This window comes from Coturnix japonica, chromosome 26, assembly GCF_054131305.1.
Source record: "Coturnix japonica strain WE chromosome 26, WE-NBRP24, whole genome shotgun sequence".
In the NCBI taxonomy this organism is placed as follows: domain Eukaryota; kingdom Metazoa; phylum Chordata; class Aves; order Galliformes; family Phasianidae; genus Coturnix; species Coturnix japonica.
Genome location: NC_140688.1, coordinates 6,233,234 through 6,245,209, shown reverse-complemented (window position 1 = coordinate 6,245,209; position 11,976 = coordinate 6,233,234). Strand labels below are relative to the sequence as shown.

Genomic DNA, 11,976 nt, shown 5'->3' with positions numbered 1-11,976 from the left:
AGTGCTCGTTTAAATCAGCACAGTGCTAGAGCTGTTACATACCACATTCTATTTGAGCAACAGAAAGTCATTCCTGTTCCCCTACACAACATCCACCCACAGTCTGATTTCATTGAACACGAAGCCATCGTGACCTTTTTGTAGCCAGTGCTCCCACCTTAACCTCACAAGTTGTACCTGGTGCCAGCAGGGTTACTGCCTCACTGCCAGATACAATCAGATCAATTCTGAGTTTGAGGAGTGCAAAGCTGTCTGGGAAAGCCATTGAAAGTATCAGGATTGTGAAACATGGCTGCAGCTCTTCACCAAAGGCAGGAAGGTAGGAATGCACTCATGATGGTGGCACATGGTGAGCAGTGAGACATGAGAACATGTGAAGAAATTGTGTCACTGTGTCCATCTACAGAAGGGACTCACCTCTGCGGGTGCAGAGACAGCTTTGGGAGCAGCCCTGCTCCATTCCACAGTCTTTTCCTCTTCTCTTCCAGGTGCTTTAAAACAAGGAAAAAGAAAATCAATTGGTCAACAGCAAGCATAGAAAGAAACCTGAGTGCCAGTGTTTCCTCCATGTGCTTATTTCCTCACATTCAATAACAAAGAACACGAGAGAGGCGACATCTCGCAGTCCATACAGTATCCAAGCTCTTCCCTCCTTCACATGCTGTCTCTTCACGAAGCCTCTCTCACCTGCCCAATGAATAACTCACCCCCCTGACTTTTCTGACAGAGGTTGGCCCCCATGTTAAGGACTCAATCCATGCTTTACAAACACATTTACATATTAAAACAAGCAACACGCCAAAGATGAAGATAACCTTGGCGTCAACACACAGAACATGCCACACCAAAACCATGGCAGAAAGAAAGTACAGGAGAAACTGAATTACAAAACCTCACAGCGAATGAATTTTCCAGAATGAAGCAGGCAGACACCACGGATTCAATGGAAAAACACATGGATGGACATCCTGGCACTTCCTGCCTTTGCATGTTGTAAGAAACAGCCCAGGCAATTCTAAGCAAACTCCATTTGCTTGACAGGGGAAGCACTTCAGCAGAGCAGACAGTGAAACACCTCGTTACCTGCTGGCTTTGCGATCTGCTGCATCCGCAGGGCTTTCTCCTGCTTGATTTCTTCTAAGCTTTTAATATGCATTTCTTCCAATCGCTTGATTTTACGCGGTGGCTCTTCCAGTTTCACGTTACCAGGCTCAGGTGGAGGGAAAATTCTCTTCTTCTTGCGCTTATCCTTAGATCTCTTCTCAGTAAGAACCTCTTCTACTTTTTGCTTCTCTTCTTCCAGTCGTCTCTTCTTCCAGATCTCCCCTGCTGGCTTGGCACCCTTCTCTGTCATCATCAAGAAAGGAGAAGCATAAGGATTACAAGAAATTCCAACGAGAGCTCAAGTTTCCAGATTTGTCATAATATTACAGAATATACGTGTTCCCAACAACAACGCTCCTGAGAAAGAATAAGCAGAAAGCCTAGAGAATCTGTGCAGCAAACACCAATGACCATTTACCTCTCCTTGGTGCTCTGTCAACCTCGATCTTCTTCCCCAGCCTTTCTACGAGGCTGCGCTTCAGCGGAAGGCCACTGACATCAGCTACAGAGAGAAAACAACAACATTCCTAAGATAATTCCTTTGGAGAAAGATTTTTACAAGTCAACCACAAACTTTGGTTTCTCCAAGTGTATGTTCTCAAATTCACCTTTCAGCTGCTACACTTGTGTGCCACTTGGAGTCATCACAGACCCACGACACACTTTCCTCCCTCCTGCTTCAGCAGTGCCCTCCCATTTACGTGGAGGCAGCCAAACAGCAGCTCACAAGCAGCCCTTACCTACAGAGGATTTCCGTTTTCCAGGTTTATCAGCAGTATTCGGTTGACTCACAGGCACCTCCCCTAAAACAAAGAAAAACAAAGTGCTTATTTGACAGAAACCAACAGAATTACTGTCTTGTGAGCCCATTTCCCACCCAAAACAAATACAACCAAAAGACACCACTTTGACAGCCCTGACACAAAATAATATTGCAACTGTAATGCACTCAGGGTAAGTCCCAATTGTAATTTATCCATTCCACTTAGGAGCCACCAAATGGAAGCAAAGGTACTCATCATTACCCTGCTTTGCAGGCAGCATCACAGTGCTGACCAGTGTCCGCACATTCTCCTTCTTAGGCACACGAACAATCTGAGATTTGAGCCGATGAGCAGGAGCTCCTGAAGGTCCTTCTGATCCAAGTGTTTTTATTCCAGCATTCAAACTGTCATCTGGGAACACAGAGCAGTAAATGAGACTGAGGGACAGAGGCACACGCTGAGGACCACAGCTCTGCAAACTGCCTCCTGCTCAGAAGCATGCAGAACAAACCCTGTCAGCTCTCCCCACAGCTAAGAGCACCATGGACCTGATGTCTGTCTGCTGCCCTCCTTTCATCCTTCTGGATATTAAAAGTAGGCTTTATCCCTTACTTTATCCCATCCATATGACATTAGATTCCTCTATCAGCAAATGTGGCTTTCACCAGTGGTTGAAAAGATGCACATACAGGCACTTAAACTCCATGCTGTGGCCTCGTCTTGCTCTAATGATGTAAACAAAGGAGTTTACCTTCCTAATCTGAAAGGCACATGAAGTTACAAGGTAGGAACAAGATCATGGAAATAGCTGATTCCATTCAGCAACCCTATGTTCTGTTGTGTTTGTACAATGAATTGCTTTGGAGTTAATTGGCAAGTGCTTCTGATTAATCCTGGAATACCTTGTTTTGTATCAGCATCAGATTTTGTAGTGGAAATTATCTGCAATCCAAGATGGTTTTCTTCAGCTGATTGCTGGACAGGTGTTTTTGTTTCTTCTCCCTCCTTAGAAAGCTGGTCTGTACAAGCAAAGAAAAAATCAGTCTCTTCAGTTATGCGGTAGGAATTCAATCAGATTATCCACTGCACAAAGATGGCAGGCAAGGCTGAAAACCCACACAGATAAATGCTGAGTCTCCACTTGCCCATCCAAATGGCTTCTCTGTGAACAAAGAAATCCCCCCCTACACAACATTCATCTCCCTGACACCCAGAAAAAGCTTAAATGCAGGAGAACAACCTGCAAGGCAAAGGCCACAGGAGCAGAGAGAAGCTGAGCATGCAAGATAAAACTGAGGTATCAGAAGCGCACAAAGTTCAGCTCTGAACCTATCTATCAGCTCACAAGTGAACGTTACCTGGCGTTCTTTATGACACTATACCCACCTGTGAGTAATAGAGTTAATCTTTCGTACCTAAAAAAGACAAACTCACTTTGGCTTGGTGGAAAGAAAACCCCATTGAGGTAACGTCCCTTGGTGTGATGGAAGGCACAGTTGGATTTCTGGCAGCCTCCTGGCTGGTTCTCCCAGTAGCAGGAAATCATGCTGCGTTTTTTCTGAAGACAGAAAGGAAGAAGAGCTGATGGTAACGTGGACTTAAGATCTGCAAAGGGAGACTGAGCTCCAGATGGTGCCAGTGAGCAGACTGCCACAAAGCAGCACTCAAACACCACTCTGAAGAGTGCGCAGGCTGGAAGCACCAGGCTCACTGAGCTTTCCTAGCATTCTGTGGGTGAGGACACCAGTTTAGAAGGGGTTAAACTAACACACCTTGCAGAATGCTTGTCTGAATGATGTGGTTCTTTAGTATCTGTTGATAGAACACTGTCGGTATCAACTACAAGAATATTCTGCTATGATATACCAATGCCATTGAGCTCTCTTCCCTCTGCTTCCTCCCCTATTCTTAACCGTAGGAACCATCATCATTTCAAAGCAAATGAACCTAATCTGCAAAAGCACATTCAGCCCACCTAAAGAAATGAGAAGTGGGTTTGGTGATAAACTCTGAGGAGCCAACACTCACACTGATCTCCATGTGCCTGAACCTGCAGACATTCCTGAAGCAGCGGCCCTCCTTCCACAGCGTGCAGATGGTTTCATTGCCCAAAGCGGCTTCACAGTGCCTGAAGGGACAGTTGTCTCCCTGTAACCCAATGGAAACCAAGAGAGGAAAATGAAATAGTACAGCCTGAGAACTGGCCATGCTTTCAGCTCATTTTTAGCGAGTTGCTCTATTGTACAATGCAATTAGTTATGAAGTTTGCTGAAGACCAGTAATACTTCTACTTATTCTACCCATTCCTCTTAACTTCAGAACTGAAAGAAAGAAAAAATGAAGGAAAAAACCCAAGCAGACCTTTTTACAAGTGGAATAGAAGTAGAAATAGCAATCATTTCCTTTAATCGACATGCTGGACCAGCGCACAGAAGCAGTTCTGGTCTCGGGGATCTCTTTGCAGCTCTTCCTGTGCTTCTCAAAGAGCTGGCTCGTGCTTCCTTGGACTGAAAGTCTTCTACAGTCTTGATCAGTGAAATCTTCTTTTGAAAAGGAACCCTAAGCAAAACACCAAAAAGCAGAAAAGAATGAGGAATGCCCACCCGTCTTCCCAGCTTTGTTCTCTTCATTCAATCAGTCTCTCAGGAGCAGTTGTTTCAAAACATTGCCCTCCTCAACACTGGTCAAACTCTAGTAACATCACCCTGACTCAGCACGGAGTCCCTGGGCTGCACGGCTGCAAGCCCTCCAATGGAGCCCCTCCTTCAACACCACGAGTGACAGCAGTGAGTAACCCCAACACATTTGTCTGACCGCTGCAGGTCTTCAAGCTCAACCACCTGGACAACCTCAGCAAATACAGTGATCTTCAAAGCTTTGCAGTTCACTTCTCCTGTAGGCCGAACCAACACTGAATCCGTGAATTAATTAATTATAACAGGTTAGGAAGAATTTTCCTCCTCACTTTGCCTATGTCAAATTCTGTAAGTTGGAATTTCTGGTCTTCAAGGATTCTTCACCTTTGAAGAATCCACAAAAACCATCCTCCGTCTTTATTACCTGTACAGCAAAAGCATGCCAGTGCGTATCAATACACAAATCCACACACATGTGCCTGTATACTGTAACTCAGCACTGCATGGAGCTGCAGCACGATCTGCTCAGCCACAACAAGGGTTTGGGTTGGTTCATTTTTTTTTTCTTTTCTGATGTAAAAATCAAATATTTTGATATTTTAGATTTGTTTTGTTGTTGTATTTTTTAAGGTACCAAATGCAGTAAAACCTGCAACCAGGCCAGACAGAAGATCAAATTCAAGTGATTCAGAACTCTTTCATTAAAGTGCTGCACATTTCTGAGCTAAGCATTTCCGATAGTCAATAAAGGTTGGAACCTTTTAGTCACACAGGCACTAGTGAATTTTCGAGGAATTTTTTTTTTTTTTTTTTTTTTTTCAGGGAATTTCCCCAAATCTAAACTAAAGAGAGGAGAAGTCGGGTTCTCAAGTTAGTTGCTGGATTGACTGCATGACAAAGGGAACAAAAACAGCACTTAAGGACAAAGTTCCCTTCCCTCCTCCAATACTGATAGAAATGCTGCCTTTTTACCTTTAGTACCTTCACAAGGGATTGGCAGATTCCTACGTTCCTAAAGACCTCAATGCTGCTCAGCACAGACACCGGGCACCAACTGTCACTGGACTCTGCACCGTGGAACACGCACACAGCTCAGCACTTCTGTTTCCTCACAATTGGAAGGGTTCTGGAATTGGGAGCATGAAGCGGACTAGAAATACCTCACATCCCTCTGCTCCTTACAAGCCCTTCCATTTTAAAACAAGATAAGCCCAGACACATCTGTTAGCACAGCAGCCCAAATGCTAACCAGTACACACAGTGTGTAACACCGAAAGTACCAGTTTAATTCCATGCCACAAACCCTATTTAATGGTGCAGGTGACCGCCCCTATCAGATACCCATGACCTCCATGACTCCAGCTCTGGTGCACGCAGGCACCACCTGCCCAATACCCAACATCTCCCCCCTCTTTATCATCTCCAGCCCCTGTAAAGGTTCCCCTGCATACTCCCTGTTACCCCAAAGGTTATTTGCACATTTAAGGCTATTCCGCAAATGAATCAATCATTAAACATATGCGAAAAACAATGAAACTGTCATAATAACATACCAAAGAGATGCAGCTGCAGTGACTACAAACCTGAAAGCACACAACAGCAATCTGCCTAAAAATTGTGAAATGCTGTATGGCAACACTTAGTCAACTTGTAGAGAACGGTGCATTCAAGTTCAAGATAACAGCACAGTACACAATGGAGTTACAACTTCTCCAAGTTCAATGTAACACTATTGTACAGAATCTTCGTGGCAATCCAGTTCTGTCCAGTGTGCATTATAATGTCACACTCCATAACCAAATAAGAAGACAAAAACATATTGGCTGTGCAGAATCGTTCTGAATGTCCACCACTGGGGGACTATCCAGGAACAAGGTCTCCCCCGCTCACGAACTATCAGTCCGGCATGAAGGCTGGATTCCCAGTTCGGACCTTCAGGCACATTGGGAGCAACGCTGTCTCATGTGCCGTTACCAGCAGCCGCTGCCCAGTGCTGACGTCAAATCACTGGCTGCACTGGAGACATTAACCAAGGAGACATTGACCAAAACCGGTGCTGAGATGTTCGGATCCTCACTGTGCTCAGGATGGCTCGTCATTTGGTGCCGGCTTAACCCAACGTGCCGGCAGCCAGCAGGGCCCACTTGGGGTCCCGACACAGACGTGTTTCCTGCCCTTGACAAGGAGTGGCATAGGGTCTGGGAGCCATGGCCCTCCGTCGGGTCTGATCAGGACCTGACCTATTGGTGTCCATTCGGTCAGCTGATGGTCTCCCATCCGATTCTCTTACGCAGGAGGAGAGCGTGTGGGCACAGCTCAGGCCCCTCCAGCCCTCCCCCCTCTTTAAGCGCACAAATACGCCCCTTCAAGGTCTGATGTGCACACTCCATAATAGCCTGGCAGGTGCTGCTGCCAGGAATACCGAAGGTATGCTTAATGCCCCAAGCTGTGCACCAGCGTCCAAAACATGCATTTCTATATGCTGGGTCATTGTCAGTCTTAAACTCATGAGGTGCACCCATGACAGCGATGGCCATGCACAACGCTTTTATGTAATGCATGGCGGTCTGTCCAGATTGTGCCACAGCCCAGAGAAAACCACTGCATGTGTCAGTTGTGACATGCAAGTGACGGAAACACCCAAACTCTGGGAAGTCTGTGACATCCATCTGCCAAACCTCATTTGGTCTCAAACCTCTGGGGTTCACCCCTGCAGGAAACAGGTTAGCCATAACTCCCGCTCCTCCTTGGCCAATTCAGTTAACTAAGAGCACCAAGGGTGGGTAGCAGCTTCTGCGCTTCTTTGTCCCCTGCAAAAGCTCACAGAACTCCATGCTGGCTTTCTCTAATGCTGACCAACTCACACAGTGAGAAGCTCCGTCAGCCAGACCTCTCCGCATTATCCACATAATAAGCAGATTGAGGTCCTCATCACACACTCTGTGCCATCTCTTGTCAGCATGTCCTGTCCCATTCCTGGCTCTCCACCAGGACTGTAATGCTGGGGTGAGCAACACTGGGCACTGTCAGTGTGTTTTTCTTGCAAGCATCTTCCAGGGAAACACGTGCAGGCGTTCCCCACTCCTGGCCGTATCTCTGCAGTGCTGGGTCCTGTGTGAGCAGAGTTCTCTGCCCCAGAAGCCAAGTCACTGCTGTGCAGAGCTCAGCCTCGGGTGAACGTGCTCCTGAGTTTGTCCAAGTGCAAGGACAACCTTCTCTTTGCCCTTTAGGAGCACCTCTGGTGCTGATGGGTGCTCTGCTCTCAGCAACCACCCAAATAATGTTGTTTCCATCAAATACTGCAGCCACATGGGGTTGGTGTTCACCACGTCGTACATCAAAGTTTGGGACATCCGGGACTCAGCGCGCTGCATCCGCACCCTGATGTATGTAGTGGAAAGAGCGGCTGTGGGGGACTGTGGGCAGCTCTGGCTTTGCAGAAGATGGTGTGAGGAACTCCTGGGGTCCCACAGGCTGGAAACAGAGCCCAGCTGTTTTAGGATCAGTTCCTACAGCTGTAGGAAACAGGGAGGCTTAGGGAGATCTTGGAATGGAATCTGTGGGGACCCTCTGCAGCAAAGGCTCAAAGGAAAGGACCTGGAAGAGCTTTTTAGCCCATCCTGGGGGTGGCCAAGAGCACCAGCCAGAAGGGATGGGGATTCTCTTTTTTGCTTCAACTAATATGCCACAGGAAGACGACCACATTAACCCAGCTGTATTTGTTGTTGTTGTTTATCTACAGCATGAAGCCTTTCCCTTGGAAAGTCTCTGCTGCCACTCATCGTACAACAGATGTAAGCACAGCACTTGGCACCTAGCAGTGCTGTGAAGGGTTGGAAAGGCAGAGCATCATTGTGCTGAGGGCCAAGAGACGGTTCAGACAACAGAAGCATTTGTCCACATTTCTGACATGAAGGCTGTCGCCTCCCAATCCGGCGACAAATCAAGGCTGCTGTGTGAAAGTACCGTGCCTCCGCACACGGGAACGGACAGGACTCACACACAGTGTGTAACACCGAATGTACCAGCTTAATGCCACGCCACAAACCTACCCAATGCCCAACAGGGGGGACCAGTCAATGCTGCTCATCCGCCATCAACCCCGGATGCTGGAGAAGGCAGACCATGTTGTGGTGCTGGAGCATGACACCATGGCTGAGATGGGGACACCCACCGAACTGAGGACCCGCGGTGGACCCTACAGCCGGCTGCTGCAGCACTGAGGACCACAGTGCACCTGGAGTGGGATGCGATGGGACATGGGGAGCTGTGGCTGTCTCCGCTCCCCGCTGCAGGATGGGAAGAGTGGGATGCTCTGGGATTTGTATGGAATAAAGTGGAGATGTTTTGTAGAGGAGCAGGTTGGGATGTGGGGTGTGGGCAGCTCAGCCTCAGTGCATGGTTGGTTATGGAAGCTGGGTGTCTTCCCTCAGAATGTGGCTGTGGCAGCACTGTGGGTTATGGGGGGGAAGCACAGCTCAGCCCAATACTGGATGAACTTTCCAGTCATGTCTTCATGCCAAAGCGGTGCAGATAGCACAGGGAGTGCAAAGGGGAGGAGGAGAGCAGCAGTGTGAAATGGAGCAATGGGCAAAGAGTGTGGGGTGGGGGGAGGAGGGATGAGGGGAGGTCCCCTCATCCACCCCAAAACCAAGCACGGCACAGAGCAGAATGCAGGCAGGCTGAGCACAGAACAGCCCAACACTTTATTTCACAAGAAGCAGCACAGGAAAAGCATAACAGCATAGGAAGCAGAGGGAGATGTGAGAGGTAGAGGGGATGGGGCTGTGTTCATCACCGACCCCAAATGCTCGTGTGGCCAGTTGGCCCCTTGCAGGCTGAAGCACAGCACTCAGACGGTTTGGTTACTTCCTGTGTGAAGAAGAAGAGATGGTGTCCCATAGGGCCACGTTCACATCCCAACCCTCAGCTCCCTGCAGAGTCCCAGCCCAGCCCTGGTGCAGCACCACAAGGAGCACAAGGAGCACAGGGACCCCTTCCAACCCCCAGCCCCACACCGCAGCTGTGCTCGAGTTGCTGGTTCCACCTTCCTGGCCTGTAAGGTAAGAAGAGCCATTGTCTCAGCCCAGTTTGTAGGAGGGAGGCAAGGTTCTTTGATATACATATACCTGGTGCGGGAGTAAGAAACAACGGTTCAAACATTGGTCCGACCAGTTTATTACAAGACTTTATCAGGGAGATGGGGAAGGGGAGGACGGATGCTATTATGGTGTAGGGTGATGGGGAAGGGAATGCAGTAAAAATATGAAATAGAAGCAAGGAGTTTCTGTAGGAAGCAAGAGGGAGATATTCACCACCATGGATCCATCGAGGTTTGTAGTTCAGTCATTGGTCTTCAGTCGTGGTGGGTCGTCAGGCGTTGTTCTGTTAATGGTGACCACGATGACAATTTCCAATGGTAGCACCAACTTATTTATATGTCCAAAGTGGTCAAGTCAGCTCTCTTTGGAGTGACAGCTCGAATCCAAAGTAGTTGAGTCAGCACTCCTTGGAATGGAAGCTTCTGGCTCTGGGATCTTAGCAGAAATTCCTTTGTTCCCATCTTCTGAGCCTTGCCAGCAGATAAGAGGGAGCAGGGATACCCATCCGCATCCTGTTTTTCACAGGGCACGATGGCTTCATTACCCAGTTTTCCCACACCGAGCTGGAGCTATTTAGTCCCGGGCCAGATCTTCCACTCATAAACAGTCCTGAGCACTCTTCTGGAGGCAAACAGCTCTGAAGGAAGGTGCTTTCAAATATTCAAATACCCAAAAAGTGATATTGATTGTCACACGGTAGCACCCATTACTTGCCACTTCAATAAATCATTGAGAGTCTTCTCACAAGAAACACCTCAGGAAGCAAGCTTGGAGCCAGAAAACAAGGAAGGACTCTCACAGCCATGAGCCCCAGCCCTGTTCATGCTGTGGGGCATGGAGCAGCTTTGAGCACCAGGAAGGGGAACCCTGGGAGAAATCGGGGACCTCAATGCTGCCCTGGCACTGGGCAGAGGTGGGGGACAGCGCTGCCCTCATCACTCACTGGGCGCCGTGTTGTAGCCTTTCTCCTTCTTCCCTGCAGACAGAGAGATGCATCAGCACAGGTTCACATCACAGCCAGGCTGAGGGCTCCTGAGGGAGCCTCAAATCCCCCCACAGCCCCCACTGTCCTCCTACACCCCTCCACTTTTACCTGCATGGCGTCTGTAGATGATGAATCCAACGCCAGCCATGATGGCAATGGCCACAACGGTGACAACCACCCCCACCACGTTGGGCACCAGGCTGGACTGTGACCGCTCTGGGGGAAGGCAGGGCTGTCAGCAGCGGAAGGGGCAGCCCAGAGCCCCCCAGCCCCACATCCCCTCACTCACCCTATGAGTAGAGGCTGGGTTGGGGCAGGCTGGCGTGCTCCACGCAGCACTGGTACTTGTCCCCGTCCCCAGGCACCGCGTCGATGGTGACCAAGGTGTGGTAGGTGCCGTAGCTGTTGGGCACGATGCCCCCCGAGTGGGTGTCCTGGCCCAGCACCATGCTGTCCTTCATCCAACTGACGGCGATAGGCTGTGGGTAGAAGCCGTGAGCGTGGCAGGACAAGGTCAGGATCCCGTCGGCCTTCTTCCCCCACACTCACACCTCGGGTTGCTCTGAAGGTGGGCGGCAGTGAGGGCCGGGCTGAGCTCCCCACGCTGAGCCCCCGCCCCACCTGCAGTCTCACACCGCAGGCCCCCCCTCACCTGTCCTCCCCAGCTCTACCTTCCCGTTCTCTACATGTCTCTGCAGCCACTGCACACAGGTTTGCTCCAGGTAATGTTTCCGTCTCTCAGCATAACCAGGTTCCTCCCACGCTCTCTTGGTAGGAACTGCCTCTGGAACCGCTGCAGTAAACATCATCGTGTCTTTGTCGAAGGCAATGAAGTCTCTCCCATCATAGCCATACTGATGATAGCCCCGGGTGGTGCCGTCCTCGAGGATGTCACAGCCCAACATCCGCTGCCATGTGTGAGACCCTGAAACACAGCCAGGCAGGGGTTGATGGGCCCCTCCAGCTCCAGGGGACCCACTGTACTGGGGATGGGGTTGGGGTCCCCCAGGGTCGAGCTCGGTGGGGCTGTGACGGGCAGCCGCGGGATGGTGCCGCCGGGCAGGACCAGCCCTGGGGGGTGCAGGCAGCAATGCACCATGGAGCCCCATCCCACAGCATGGAGCCGCGGTGCCAGCTGTGCTCACCGCCGCTCTGGTTGTGGCGCCGTGCCGCATTGACCAGGCTCACGCGGCTATTCTGCTCATTGCTCAGTGCTCTCTGGGTGTTCCTGTCCCAGTACTCGGGATCCACAGCTCCAGGTGCCTTCATCCACTCGGTGCAGGGCACGTAGCTCCAACCAGAGCTGTTGTAGTGCACGAAGATTTCGCCATCCACGTACCCCACTTCAAAGAACCAGGGCTGCTCGGGGCCGGAATCCGTCATCC

The 11,976-nt window shown here is 49.8% G+C and overlaps 1 pseudogene; it reads right to left on the bottom strand.

The window, feature by feature from the left end:
• Window positions 1-10,881: 10,881 nt before the first annotated feature.
• On the bottom strand, window positions 10,882-11,566 carry LOC146756790 (class I histocompatibility antigen, F10 alpha chain-like; annotated as a pseudogene).
• Between the last annotated feature and the right edge of the window lie 410 nt (window positions 11,567-11,976).